Below are 15,725 nucleotides of genomic sequence, written 5' to 3' on the forward strand. Positions count from 1 at the left end.
GGGGACAGTCCTCATCAGGAACATGGCACTTTCTCTGAGTTTTTGGGCAAATTACACAGCAAACAAAGTGCAGATGCAAAGAAAAATTGACGATGCGGTGAAAATTGGGAGAAATGGAGAGAAAAACAAAGACTTAAATAAAATAAACGACTCGTCGACTACTAAATTAGTTGTCGACAGTTTCAGTAGTCGATGTAGTCGTGACTAGTCGACTAGTTGTGGCAGCCCTACTGTACAGCCCATGTATTGCGGTTCATTTATGACCCGGAGCTCAAACATGTCAAGGCGACTGTGCAGGTGAGAGAACACAGCTACTCTGTCAAAAACTGCACTTATCACGGCTGCTTTGGTGACTGCAGCCAAAAACAAAACAGTAAACCATTTTTCCGTTAGAAGTGATGGTGTGTTTGTGCAGGCTGTCCCAGGAAGTGGTCAAATCCCACAATATCACGCAGGGATTCAAACGAGACTGTGGCTCCCTATTAAAGAGTGTGGAAAATAGTTAAAAACGAGCGGCCTCGAACTGACCTCTGCTTAATTTTCAAGGTTGGACGATGCCAAGGCTAAGACCGAGTCATTACATAGCAAGAGGAGTTGATGGTCTAGTCAGTGGTTAATCGTTGAGCTTGACACCAGAGGATCCTTGGTGATCCTTAGTGATTACTAGAAAATCACTAATGGCCCTTGGGCAAGGTCCTTAATCCCCAAGTTGCTCCTGATGTGTAGTGAGCACCTTGCATAGTAGCACCTTGACATCGGTGAGTGAGTGGGTGAATACAAGGCATATGTAGTCTTTGAGCTTCTGATTCAGATGGAAAATGCGTTATATAACTGCAGTCCATTTACCATTTAAGATGAGGCCGAGGCATAAAAAAGTCTTGTCCTCGAGACCTCCGACTCTGTGGGAAAGTTATTTTTCATTACAGAGCAGCAGGATAGCTAAACAATACAAAAACATATTATTTTGCGATTCAGACTTTATTTTACGCTTGTGATAATAACTATAACATAATTTGCAGCATAAACAGAAGTTACAACACATTTTACAAAAAGGGCAACTAAAACAAAGCTCGCAATCTAATACAAACACATTTTCTAAAAGGCACCATATTGTTATACATTTTTAACTCGCTAATAAAGATCAAAGGTGTCTTTTAAAATGGACATTAAAGTTTGTAACAAAAATAAAAGAGACTGAAGTGACGCATCATAACAAATACAGATGTTTAGGTTCCAAAGAAACAAGCTCTTTCTGTGCCTGCCGCTTTAAATGTGAAGGAGCTGCTATTTGCCAGGCTGTGGGCGTGTCTCACAGAGTGGGCGTGTCTCACACAGCAAGCTGGAGTTCAGGTCTGGATTTCTGTGTCATGAAGGCTTAAAATTGGTGTGACTATTATGGAAGCTTCCACATGCAAAATACAAAATTGTGGGAGATTTTTGTAAAATAAAAATAAAACCCCAAACATATTTAACAGTATAAAGCAGATTAAAACTGATTTATGATGCCACAATATGACCAGTTTAAAAGAAAGCTTCAAGTTTAATAAACTGAGCTTAAAAATAGGATTAAAACAAACTAACCACGGTGGGGAAAGGCCATTGTAGTCACACATCCAGTAAAAATTAACAACAGAATGTTTTGTGTTTAATAATTCATCTTAATAAGAGAATTGTAGGTAAACATATTTGAATGAATCATTAAATAATGTATGGCTTTCAATAAATAACAGTGTGCTGTATTATGGCAAGGCCATTAATTATTAACCCCCCCATACTTATTTAGAAGGCAGTAATGTGGGAGGTCAGTAAAGCTCATGGTTCAAATCTTCGGGTACGTTGACTGAGCGTGGAGTTCAGCCTGTGTGCTGCGTTGCCTGCAGGAAAACTTTAAACATTAGAAATTAATTTCTCTGGCTGAGTTCAAAGCCTTCGTTAGGGCTGTGTAAGAGGACTCCTGTGGGACTCATTGTTTTGCATAAGTTATTATCTCGCAGGCTGTGGCACTGCTCTCTCATCTCTCCGTCGACATGCAGCTCTGTATTTTTAGGCCTATGAGGTAGGTTTTTTTTTCCCCTTTTTTTGTAATATGATAATTCATTGTTTATCAGAAGCTTCATATGTGGTGAACCATTGCCAATATTTGCCTCATAGAAATGACTTTTATTTTATAACTTGTGCCAGTTCAACATGCAGATCCACCTTGGATGTATAAAGAAGGATATATAAAGAATATAAAGTTTCCTGCAAGTGATACTCTGGAGTGGATTTTTTTTTTTTCATTCTGTGACTCAACTTAACAGAAGAAGAATAGTTGCAAAGGTGGTTTCAGTTCATTAATCACTTACCAGAAAATAATCAACTGTTTTGGTAAGTCATGAATAGATTATGAAGACCGCTGTTTAATTTCAGATAAAACCAAAGGTTAAAACACGCTTTTAGGAGACCAAGTGTCTCCCCCTATACTTCACCTAACCTCTAAGAGCTCTAAGTCTTCCTGGGGGATCCCAGGTGCTATAATGTAATCCCCCCAGTGTGTCAGGGGTCTTCCCTGTGGCCTCCGACCAGTTGGACGTGCCTAGAAGACCTCCCCAGGGTGCATCCTCACCAGATGCCCAAACCACCTCAACTGCTCCTTTTGACGTGAAGGAGCAGTGGCTCTCCTCCAAGTCAAAGTCCCTCCTGGATATTCAAGGTTCTCATCCTGTCGCTGAGTTTAAGACTAGCTCTCATTTTATGTTCTTTCAGTCATTACCCAAAGCTCATGACCATAGGTAATGATATGAGCATAAATTGATTGGTAAATCAAGAGCCTCACCTTCTGGCTCAACTGATTCTTCACCATGATGGTCCAGTGTGCCATCTCCAGGACCTCATTTGCAGCACCAATCCGTACACTGATCTCACGTTTCAGCTTACTTCCACTTATGAACAAGACCCAGAGATACTTGAATTCCTCCACTTGGGGAAATAACTCTGAACAAGACCCAGAGATACTTGAATTCCTCCACTTGGGGAAATAACTCTGTTCTTAGCAAGAAGAGACAATCCACCCTTTCCCAACAGAGGACCATGGTTTCAGATTTGGAGGTGCTGACCCTCATCTCAGTCATTTCACACTCAGCCTCAAACCTACCCAGTCTGATGAAGTCAGCAAAACCACATCAACCGCAAAACGCAAAGAGGTTACCATACTAGACACCCTCAATCTCTGGCTGGGCCTTGAAAACCTGTCCACCAAAATCACAAACAGGACTAGTAACAACCAGGGGCTGCCTTGTGAAAGTCTAACACCCACTGGAAACAGGTGTGATGAAATACTAAGAATGTGAACAGAGCTCACACTTTGTTCATATGGAGACTGGATCACACGTTGCACTGCATCACCACCCACAAGTCACTTCATGGTACCTGATCATAGGTCTTTTGCAAGAAAATGTCCACTGGATGGGCATGATGTGAAGCAGCTGTACAAAATACTGCGTTTTAAATGGCTTTTACTTTGGTTTAATTAGAGGTCATGTCTTTTCATATAGTTTTGAACTCCTTTAAAGTGTAAATTCTTGAATCCAGATCACCATCAAAATTAAATTAATTTCTTTATAAATCAGCAGCCAGTGCTAATCTTTGGAAATGAAAAAAAAAACAAACCTCATTTCAATTACACGTAACTTGAAAACCACACATGTTGAGAGAGATGTCTGTTTCTGCTACATTCATACAAAATCCTTTCCACGGGGTTGTGTGCTGAGTTGACGCTGCTGTCTTTTCACCAGAGAACGTGTTAACTTACAGTATGCATTTTTCACACTCAGTTAAATTTCTTGATACAGTGCCAAATTATAACACTCGAACATCGTTCTTTTCCCATCATTTGTACAGTCCTAGCATACATTATCATCCTGCACGGTGATGTAACACTAACATTATGCCAGTGGTATTTATTATAAAACAACTGTATGTAAAATAAATATCATAAACAGTTTAACTCTGTACATAATTCAGTGTGCTCCACCCTCCAGAAGGACACCATTACAACAGGTTGTGTGGATGCTTGCATCCACCACGCCCATTGTTGCCGCTATAACTCAACTCTTCCAGGTATTGCTTTCCTATCAAATGCTCCCTAGACCAAAGTGTTGGATGAGTTGGGAGTTGAACTCTCTGTAATCCTTGTGACATGGGTAAATGCTGGTCACTAACATGTTGCCACAATAACTCATCAGACTTTCATGCAAGCTTCTACACTCACCTGCCACTTCATTAGGTACACATTGCTAGTACTGGATTGGGCCCCCTTTTGCTTTCAGAACTGCCTTAATTCATCGTGGCATAAACTCAACAAGGTGTTGCAAAAATTCCTGAGATGTTGGTCCATATTGACATAATGGCATCGCAGTTGCCCATTCAACCAGTCTGCCCATTCACCTCTGACCTCTGACACCAACAAGGCATTTTCGTCCACACAACTGCCGCTTGCTGGATGTCTTCTTTTTTTTTGGACCATTTTCTGTAAACCCTAGAGATGATTGTGCATGAAAGTCCCAATAGATCAGCAGTGTCTGAAATACTCAGACCAGCCTGGCTGGCACCAACAACCACGCCACGTTGAAAGTCAGTTAAATCCCCTTTCTTCCCTATTCTAATGTTCGGTTTGAACCTACCCCAAGTCATCTTCACCATGTCTAGATACCTAAATGCACTGAGCTGCTGTCATGTGATTGGCTGTTAACAAGCAATTGACTAGGTGTACTTAATAAAGTGGCTGGTGAGTGAATTATCACATACACATGCTCCCTGGACTGAAATGTTCAATGAATTTGCATGCAAGTGCTCTACGACCTTGGTCACCTCCCTAAAATTAGGTCATGGTCCAAACTTTGTCGCTGTGATAATTCGGAAATGCTTCCAGGTACCACTTTAATATTTGACACTGGCACTCTTTGAACCAAAATCTTGGCCGTCTCCGTCCCTGACTCTTGTGACCTACTTCAAAGTAGGTCATGGTCAAAACTTTGTCACTGTTGTAACCCACATCCACTTAAATTGAGACGCACATGCTTTCATACTTTTATTTATTAATAAGATTTGATTTAGATAAGGGATGCTTTTTTTCAAACAAGTTGGCCTTTTTTGAAGAGTAGGGCAATCAAAACACTAGTCACAGAAATCTGCACCTGATCACTCTGAATGTCTTCATGTCTGCCTCCCAGCAGACATCATGTCTCATTTTCAAGGAACAAAATATTCCTCACAGTCTCCCCAAGTGCTTATGGTACGTCGTATGAAATAACTGCATCGTTGAAAAAAGCAACAGATCACACAAATAAAAGACACAGATTTGTCCTGGAGTTTGCCTTAAAGGTGGACAGCAAACTGGACGTGCCTTTAGCTGTAGAACATTTTTCTTTTAGTGTGTGTGTGTGTGTGTGTGTGTGTGTGTGTTGTTAAAGCTGCTGTGTGCACTGAACAATTTTGGTGGCCTTCCCAGTACTATCAGCCAAGAAAACAAAAACCTCAAGGCATAAAAACCCACTGTGTCAAACATCTTCTCAGTTAGTTTGTTCCCAGCTGAGCCTGAAATATAGATGGGACCCTCCATTATCCAGGCGGGGCCCGCGGAGTAAATGTCGGTATAAACTTTCCCTTCCTTGCTTGTTTTTTTTTTTATTTGAATGTGTCGTGGCATGTATGCACGCTTCCCTGCAGCCCTTGCAGACATTTCTGACAGCGTGTCTGGGCAGCAGCAGACGATGAGTGGCAGCTAAACACAGGTGTGATTAACAGCAATCGTTCCAGAAAAACAGAAACATCATTATGACACCAAAAAAAAAGGCATCAAATTGATTGTGTTGAGAAACGATTGGATAAAGCTTTTCAAATGAGACTGGCTTGTTTTGTGTCTAATGTTGTGCCTACAGGCACAAACACTTTCATTTGACTGCATGACGTAACGCATGATACGCATTGCGAGTGACGCTGCTCAGCTTGACACATGAAACTGAAGGGTTTATGAGTTCATCCACCAGGGGGCAAATTAGTGCAGATTCATCTCTTATTTTGCTTTTCCAGCTCTTTGTCACATTTGTCAGAGCAGATTCACCTGGTAGCATCTTTGTGTGCAAACTGAAGAGTTTTTAATCAAAGCCTTCCTCAGTTTCCCTCTATTCTCCTTCAGGTGTGATGGACCAGCGTCCTGTCCGCGGGAGGCGGAGACTCTCATCTGCTTCACGCTGTGATCTCAATGGCCCTCAGAGCCTCAATAGGACTAACTTCTTCTTCTGTGCTCCAGGTGAGTGTTTTCTTCATGTTTGTACTTTCTTTTACTGCTCCCATGGTTGACACCGGTTCCTCAAGCATTTTTGAGTTGCGTCAGGAAGGGCATCTGGCGTAAAACCTGTTCCAAATCAACATACAGCTCCACCTTGGATCTGCTGTGGTGAACCCAAGTGAAAACGCAAGAGCAGCCGAAGGAACTTACATGTCACTTATAGACTAGAGGACGTGTCCTACAATGACAAGTGCAGGCGTCAATAATAAAATTCTCAGTTAACATAAAAAATTCTTAGTTGTCTGAACATCCATCCGTCTCGCACTTACTCTGTAATAACATCAACAATACTGCTTGCTGTTACTTGTCCACAGATAATGTAGTAGGTGTCCTCCAGCTGGGAATATCATAGTAGCTGTACTATATGTAGCACCCTGCTGACCACTCTGTTGAGGACTTACCCGAGAATGGTGGGTGCTTGGGTTCGTTGTACACAGGTGGATACCACACAGGTGCACCTAAATAAATGTCTATAACCAAACAACAACTGTTAACCAATTTAAAGAAAATCAACCCAGAGAGTGGTGTATGTTTAGGCTACAAATTAACAGCCGTGTTTAATTGACAAATAAAAAAAAATTGTTACAATTACACTTTGACCCAAGATACCTCAAACAATTACCTAAACCCAATCTTAACCCCTCCAGACCTAATTAGTTTGAATCTAAATTTAGTTCAGACAATTGAAAAATTCCCCTTTAAAAGCTAATCTAAAATAATGTAATACTAAATTGCCAAATCCCTAAACCAACTCAGATTCAAGAATTCCACATGTACCTTTTAAAGTTTTACGCAGAACTGGACACTAGATTCAAATCCCTTTTTTTTTTTTTTTTTTTTACTGTCTAAGTAACTTTTCGTTTTAGGCACCCAGTAAATTCATGTAATTATTCTTCAAATCTCACAACCATTGTATTGGTTGAAGGTTTGACTCATGAAATTATTGATGTTAAATGTATTTCTATACATGTTCTCTGTTTGCCTGCATTTATGTTCTTTTAATCCAGTCTATAAAAAGTGCATTTTATGACATGCAGTGAATGCACAGCTCTCTAATCTGAGCAAGAAGAGAAAATAATGTTGAGGTTTGAGAGAACAGTCTTCCTGCGACCGTGAGGCAGAGTCCGTGGACATTTTTAAGTCAAGACTGAAAACCCATTTTTATTCTCTTTCTTATGAATAGTTTTTATTTTTATCTGTTTTATTCTTTTATTTCTGTTTTAATTATGTATTTGTATTTTGTATTAATTTTTAAATATTTATTTAAATTTTATGTTGAATTGTTCCATGTAAGGCGCCTTGAGATGGCTTTTGCTGTGATTTGGCGCATTATAAGCTAATTAAATTAAATTAGGTTTACTGTCCTCCACTTAACACAGACAAGTGGTACTTATTGAGTGCTTACTCACTCAAACAATAAAAATAAATAAATACATTTTTAAAAAAATGTTTGCGTTCCAAAAAAAAAACACCCCCATCATCAATAAATAAATGAGATGAGCAGTCATGATGACCTTGACCTTGAGATTATCACTAAAATAGGTCACAGGAAGTACCTGCCACCAAAATTAACAGTGCTTCAAAATGTCTAATTTTATCTGTTCTATTAAAAAATCTTTAACATGGTGAGATATAAAAATTATATCTATATCTCATATGTCTCTCTCTACATACACACACACACACACACACACACACACACACACACACATATATATATATATATATATATATATATATATATATATATATATATATATATATATATATATATATATATATATATATGTAGGCCAAGTGGTTAGTGCACTTGGTTTCAGTGCAGAATGTTCCCAGTTCAAACCCCACCCCTGCTACATTTCTCCATGTAATTTGTAGTTGCATCAGGAAGGGCATCAACAAGTGGATCCACCTTGGCGACCCCGAGTGAAAAGCAAGGGAGCGGCCGAAGGGACTTATTATTGTACACAAAGACACTTCAGTTTTTGCTCCCATTTTTCATGAGCTGAACTCAAACATCTAAAACATTTTTTAGCTTCACAAAGGACCTATTTCTCTCAAATATTGTTCACAAATCTGTCTAAAGCTGTGTCAGTGAGCACTTCTCCTTTGCCGAGATAATCCATCCCACCTCACAGGTGTGACATATCAAGATGCTGATTAGACTGCATGATTACTGCACAGGTGTGCAGGGAGTGTGCAGTTGGCATGCTGACTGCAGGAATGTCTACATTTCACAGTGGCCTTTTACAGCACAGCTGTGCAATATTCATGCTGTCTAACCAGCATCTGGACAGCCACACCTGTGAGGTGGGATGGATTAGCTCGGCAAAGAAGTGCTCAGTAACACAGATTTAGACAGATTTGTGAACAATATTTGAGAGAAATAGGTCTTTTGTGTGTAGAAAATGTTTTACATCTTTGAGTTCAGCTCCTGATGGGAGCAAAAACAAAAGTGTTACATTTATATTTTTGTTCAGTGTGTGTGTCTATATATACGAGGGCTGTCAATAAAGTTACGGTCCTTTTTATTTTTTTCAAAAACTATATGGATTTCATTCATATGTTTTTACGTCAGACATGCGTGAACCCTCGTGCGCATGCGTGAGTTTTTCCACGCCTGTCGGTGACGTCATTCGCCTGTGAGCACTCCTTGTGGGAGGAGTCGTCCAGCCCCTCGTCGGAATTCCTTTGTCTGAGAAGTTGCTGAGAGACTGGTGCTTTGTTTGATCAAAATTTTTTCTAAACCTGTGAGACACATCGAAGTGGACACGGTTCGAAAAATTAAGCTGGTTTTCAGTGAAAATTTTAACGGCTGATGAGAGATTTTGAGGTGATACTGTCGCTTTAAGGACTTTTCACGGTGCGAGACGTCGCGCAGCGCTCTCAGCCGGCGTCATCAGCCTGTTCAAGCTGAAAACCTCCACATTTCAAGCTCTATTGATCCAGGACGTCGTGAGAGAACAGAGAAGTTTCAGAAGAAGTCGGTTTCAGCATTTTATCCGGATATTCCACTGTTAAAGGAGATTTTTTTAATGAAAGACGTGCGGACGGGTCCGCGCGTCGGGACGCAGCCGCCGCGACGCTCCGCCACAGGAAAAACACCTCTGTTGAAAGCCTTAAGGACAAGTTGGAACATGTCCTGCCTGTTAAACAATTTCTCATATACTCACTCCACTGAAAGCCATCAAAAGCCGCCTGGATTTTACAAATGGTTATCAACACGGAGGTGTTTTTCCTGTGCCGCCGCACCGCGTCGGCTGCGTCCCGACGCGTGGATCCGTCCGCACGTCTTTCATTAAAAAAATCTCCTTTAACAGTGGAATATCCGGATAAAATGCTGAAACCGACTTCTTCTGAAACTTCTCTGTTCTCTCACGACGTCCTGGATCAACAGAGCCTGAAATGTGGAGGTTTTCAGCTTGAACAGGCTGATGACGCCGCCTGAGAGCGCTGAGTGACGTCTCGCACCGTGAAAAGTCCTTAAAGCGACAGAATCACCTCAAAATCTCTCATCAGCTGTTAAAATTTTCACTGAAAACCAGCTTAATTTTTCGAACTATGTCCACTTCGATGTGTCTCACAGGTTTAGAAAAAATTTTGATCAAACAACGCGCCAGTCTCTCAGCAACTTCTCAGACAAAGGAATTCCGACGAGGGTCTGAACGACTCCTCCCACAAGGAGTGCTCACAGGCGAATGACGTCACCGACAGGCGTGGAAAAACTCACGCATGCGCACGAGGGTTCAAGCATGTCTGACGTAAAAACATATGAATGAAATCCATATAGTTTTTGAAAAAAATAAAAAGGACTGTTACTTTATTGACAGCCCTCGTATATATACAGTTTTGATTCTCTCTACACTGCATTTGGTGTGCTGTTAACTGGGGTCACTGGACTCCAAATGGGCATGTTTACAATACGCTATATTATGCATTTAACCAACTATTCAGATTGTTTTCTTCTATTTAAAGTTAATCTTCGGGCAGCCATGCTATCGCTAAAATAGCTTGACAGTGCTTTCTCCACCTCTGTCCCTACCAACCTATAAATGGTAAAGAGAATGAGCATGGGTAAGACCCTGAATTACCTGGGCAGGATGAATAAAGTCCAAACACGTCCCCATCTTAAGAGTTACCGAACAAAGCTAACAGGTTAAAGTTTGGTTTGAGTGTCTTACAAAAGCAGTTTTTGTGGACTGAGTGGTGTTTTCTTGATGGGTGGCGTGTGGATATTAAAAATTTTGACAAAGTTATTGCCTCATTAATGAGGGTGAGGGTGGAATAGAGCTAATGTCAGCTAAGCTATGATACCAGCTAACATGCTAACAAATTTAGTAACAGGAAAATTTGACTTGGCAGAAATACTGGAGTACAAACCTCTTACATAATCCACAAGTACAATTAAATGTACAATAAGTGCTATTATTGCAGATATTTGTAACAAAATGCTCATAAAGGAGGCACTCAGCTCATGCTATTGTTGGCATCATGTAACGTGATGAGAGTGAGTTCTGAAAGATGACTTTGTTTTCAAGACACGTGAACCAGTAAATCCATCGTGAATGACTTTATTAAGGTGCTCCTTTCCTGTGGGTCATCAGCTACAATCTGAAACTTAAACCCTTTCTGAGAGGGCTAACAGCTCTAAAAACTACATTTCCCAACATGCATTTGCAGTTGCCAGTCGAATCACAGTACAGTTTCTCCCTTCATCCGCCTCGCTTTTCAAACAAGGGAGGGGAATATTTTATTGATTTACACCAAATAGGTCAGTACCATACAGAATGTAAAAATAATAATAATAATATTAATAATAATAATAATAACAATAAGAAGAAGAAGAAGAAGAATTAAAGCCCATAAAATCTATCTTAACACAATTAGTAAACAGGACAAGTTTGATAGTTTTAGCACAATCACAGCACTTCCAAGAGAGACTTTATACAAATGCTCACTAATGCCTGACTCTCGTCTTGTGTTATGATTCACACGCACCATCATCTTCAGCTGCTTATCGAAATATCGGGTCGCAGGGGGGCTGCCCTATCCCAGCAGTCATAGGGTGTAAGGCGGGGTGCACCCTGGACAGGACGGCAGTCTGTCGCAGGACTGTGATATGACTGTCAAAACCTAAATGACAGAATCCAGTAATGTCATTAATTATCTTACCTTCTGCATTTAACATGTATAAAATGTTTTCTGATGAAGATACATAAATAAACAAACATACTCATAAATAAATAACTTTCTCGGCCACTTGTCTTGCTCATTTAACAGATTTTCTTTTCTTTGATGGGTGGGGGTTGGGGTACGTCACAAATGTCTCCATGATCGCTCAGGCTTTGATGTGGGTACAGTGCGAGTACAGTATATGTTTATGAGGTATTTGTGCATCTAACATCATCACCATGTTCCCTTTTCTGGAGATTTTGACTCTTTATGGTCTGTCTATTGTATCCAGTGCCTATCCAAAATCATTCTCCTTATCTGCAGGGCATCTATCCCCAACTGTCTCTCTAATCTCATCCAACTCATTATGTCTCCATTATCCATCCTGCAGAGACACATATTTGAATCGCTTTTTTTAAGCAGAAGGACTTGATCGGTTTTGTCTCAGTAATGCGGTGTAGGTCTGCATTCGAGAGTTTGAATCTCCACTCCTGTTTATCATCATTCATATTTTTCCAGCTCTCTCATACTTCTGTTTTCTGTATCCATCCTTCACCATCTTGCTAAGTCTGTATGTATACTGTACAAGAGTCGAGGTCTCACACATGCATGGAGGAACTTTACTCTAATAGACAGCTGCATACCCTGATCCGTAAGAACATGTTTGAGTTTGTTCCATTTTGTAAATCCGGATCCAAGTCTCGAGCCAAGGGTCTGTGTGTCCTTGCTGGAGTTCATGATGGTGTGACCTAGGGATCGGAACGCTCTCACATTCTTTGCTTTAGTGCCGTTTACATAAACAAGGCTTTTTTGTTTCTTGATGGCTTCATTGACACTGAAACCACCCTTTTCTTTGTGGTGTATGACATTTTTAGTCCAGAGTATACGTGTTATCATAGACCCAGAGGATGGTTTGTAGTTCCTCAATTGACTCTGCGAAAATGGCTTGCTCGTCTGCATATAGAAGCTCTGTTATTCTATTCTCCCCTTGGTGATACCTTGTTAGTTATGCAGTACTTGATTTTGAAGCCCGTTTCTGGATATAACCTCTCCACTTCATGACGAGCAATCCTAACCACAAAGTCCATGTAGATATTGAAAAGAATCAGAGACTCCAGGGCACCTTGTCTACATCCTGCCCATGATTTAACAGAGAAGTTAAATCTGTGCTTCAACAGCAGAGATCCACTGAGAATTAACAGATGGGAGTCTAGTGAACATCTTTCCTAAATATTCAAACAATATTAAACTTTCTAAAGTGGTTAAGAATGGGTTCAACACCAAAATAAGAGAACTGCTTGTAATCCACACAAACTACCGATACATCTCTAAATGGAACCTTCTGACATACTGTTACCAGTGACGTGCGGTCACGGGAGGCAGGTGAGGCTGACGCCGTGCCTCACCTGCTATCATGGAAAGAAAAAAATGTAAAATGAAAAAATAAATTAAATGGTTATATTTATCCAGTTATCCAATAACGTTATACTATAAAGTTATTTTCCTTTTAACTTCACCAGTTTTAGACTGTTATTCAAATTCGCTGAATTTTCACATTTTCCGTTCAATAATGAGAGCAGATGTGCAGTGAAGCAGCAACCAGCCGTGCCTCACCTTGGATTGTGCAGTCACTGGTCTAACTGTTGGCATGCTTTGCACTGAGACTCTGTCTCACTGTCTCTCTGTATGTCACTGTTAAAATGGTCAAACACTTTGGTTATATGAACTTAAATTCCATAGTTTAGCTGATGTACATAATGTACAGTGTTGTTTGTCAACAGCTGTATGTGTGTGTAATGTGTTTTGTGTGCTAAGCAATCATAAAACTGCTGCAAAAAGGCACCAGGTGAGGCACACAGTTCTCCTGCCTCATGTTAGGGGGACACTAGTGATCCCAGGGATTCTTCTTTCAGCAACTCCTCAGCTGCAGAATAAGTGACAGCAAGATACAAGAGCAGCTGTTTATTTAGTTTTCCTCTCGCCTGGACTTTAGTTTCAGAATGGAGGATTACATATCCAAACTGAAACAATTTTCAAGCCTGGACTTTCAATCTAAGCAGGAGGTAATACAAGGTCTTTTATAAAAGTAACCGGCCGTTTTATTTTTTTTAAAAACTTTATGGATCTGAGTCACGTGAGATTGCGTCATCCAACCTTGAACCTTAGTGCGCATGCGTGAGTTTTGTCCCGCCTGTCGGCTGCCTCATTCGCCTGTGAGCAGCCATTGTGTGAGGAGTGGGTCTGTGCGCTCGGCGGATTTTTCTTGCAAGGAAAATGGCGGAACGATTGGAGCAGCGCTACTGCATCAAATTTTGCCAGAAACTTGGCGACAGCCAAAAGGAAACCATCCGAAAAATAAAGACGGCTTTCGGGGATGAAGCTATGGGCGCCACACAGATTAAGGAGTGGTACAACCGGTTTAAAGACGGACGTGTAATGGTGGAGAGAGAGCCGCGCTCCGGCCGACCATCGACGTGCCGAAACGACGAGATCATTTCTAAAGTGAACGTTGTGGTGATGCAGGACCGTCGAGTGACCATCCAAGAAATTGCAGACGAAGTGGACATTAGTACTTTTTCAGCACATTCCATCGTGACACAGGATTTGGGCATGAAGCGTGTGGCTGCGAAGTTCGTGCCGAGGCTGCTAATGGCGGAGCAAAAGCACGTCCGTGTGGAAGTCTCACAGGACATGCTGGACTCCATTCACACTGATCCCAGCTTTATGGACACCATTGTCACCGGGGATGAGTCCTGGGTGTACGGGTACGACCCGGAAACAAAATTCCAGTCGTCACAATGGAAGCATTCCACGTCTTCACGACCGAAGAAGGCGCGCCAAGTGCGCGGCAACGTTAAGGTGATGCTGACTGTTTTTTTTTACTCCTGCGGTGTGGTACACCACGAGTACGCACCACAGGGTCAAACAATAATGAAGGAGTATTACAGGGATGTCCTCCATCACCTCCGTGAAGCTGTACGGCGCAAGAGACCGGAGTTGTGGGCCACAGGAAATTGGCGCCTCCACCACGACAGCGCGCCAGCTCATTCATCCAACTTGATTCGGACTTATTTGTCTAAAAACCAAACTCCTGTGGTTCCACAGGCTCCTTACTCTCCTGACATGGCCCCTTGCGACTTCTGGCTGTTCCCCAAAATTAAAAGACCATTAAAAGGAACACGTTTTGAGACGAGGGAGGACATCATGACTGCAACAACGGCGGAGCTGCGCACCATCCCGAAAGAGGCGTTTTTGGAATGCTTCCAACAGTGGCGACACCACTGGGAGAAGTGTGTGGAGTCCCAAGGAGTGTACTTCGAGGGTGATTAGGTTTCCAACCCTCCAGGTAAGCCAGTTTTTTTCCCCCGGCCACAGGTCGGATACTTTTCTAATAGACCTCGTAATTAAAGGACGACCAAAGACCAGAGCTGAAAGGTTTGCTTCAGACAACAGAAGCGCTGCTTTTTTCAAACAGATTGGGACACACATAAAGTCTGGCCGTGTGGATGTCTAGCAAGGAACTGCCTTTTCAACTTTTCCTGCCTTATTTTCTCAACTTGTGACAGTGTCTGGACTCAAATGGGATACTGTGACCTGAAAAATTTAGAAAGAAGTGTCATCACAGACAAGCGGTCAACCACTCAGATTCAAAGCCAGAAAAGACTCCAAACATACAGTCGCAACAAGACTGATGAAGGACTACTTTCTTCCCTGGAAGTGATCTCCACTGAGACAGAGAGACTTTTAAAACTGAAGGAAGTTAAGAAAGACTTCCACAAGCAAGTCATCGATGCTTTTGTTCAGAAGGAGCAGCACATGTGGACTTCATTTATAAGTAAAGGTAAGACCATAATAACATTTTTTTTTTAATTAAATGTGCTTTTTTTGTGTGCTACAGTTTGTATGTGTAAAGAATGCTGATGTGAGATTTTAAACATAACCCGTTAACTGCTGCCAATCAAACGGTGAATAAGTTACTCTGTGGGCTTCATATGTATTTAAATCTGACTGAGATGAAGTCAGTGCCTCACCAGCCATCAACCTCACCGCATGTCACTGACTGTTACTAAGCTTTAGCTTTTACGACCAGAAGGTAAGCAGGTCATCGACATTATTGCTCTTTTCTTAAAGGTCCTGTTTGCTTGAAGAAGCTCTGCAATGAGAAAAGGCTTGTTTGAAAGTGAAAATGTAGTCAGTTTAACCTCAGCGTGATGCCTTCATTGCT

At 41.3% G+C, this 15,725-nt stretch overlaps 1 protein-coding gene and 1 long non-coding RNA gene across 2 annotated transcripts in view; one reads left to right on the forward strand and one right to left on the reverse strand.

Annotated features, from left to right (window-relative positions):
- LOC117509324 (cell adhesion molecule 1-like) overlaps positions 1-15,725 on the reverse strand; it is a 548,821-nt gene that overhangs the window by 129,819 nt on the left and 403,277 nt on the right. The gene's annotated exons all lie outside the window — the stretch shown is intronic.
- On the forward strand, positions 394-13,534 carry LOC117509435. The gene is made up of 4 exons (XR_004560408.1): positions 394-405; positions 5,331-5,340; positions 9,219-9,223; positions 13,459-13,534. It is a non-coding gene; the product is annotated as an uncharacterized LOC117509435 (long non-coding RNA).

Source organism: Thalassophryne amazonica, chromosome 4, assembly GCF_902500255.1.
Source record: "Thalassophryne amazonica chromosome 4, fThaAma1.1, whole genome shotgun sequence".
Classification (NCBI taxonomy): Eukaryota; Metazoa; Chordata; class Actinopteri; order Batrachoidiformes; family Batrachoididae; genus Thalassophryne; species Thalassophryne amazonica.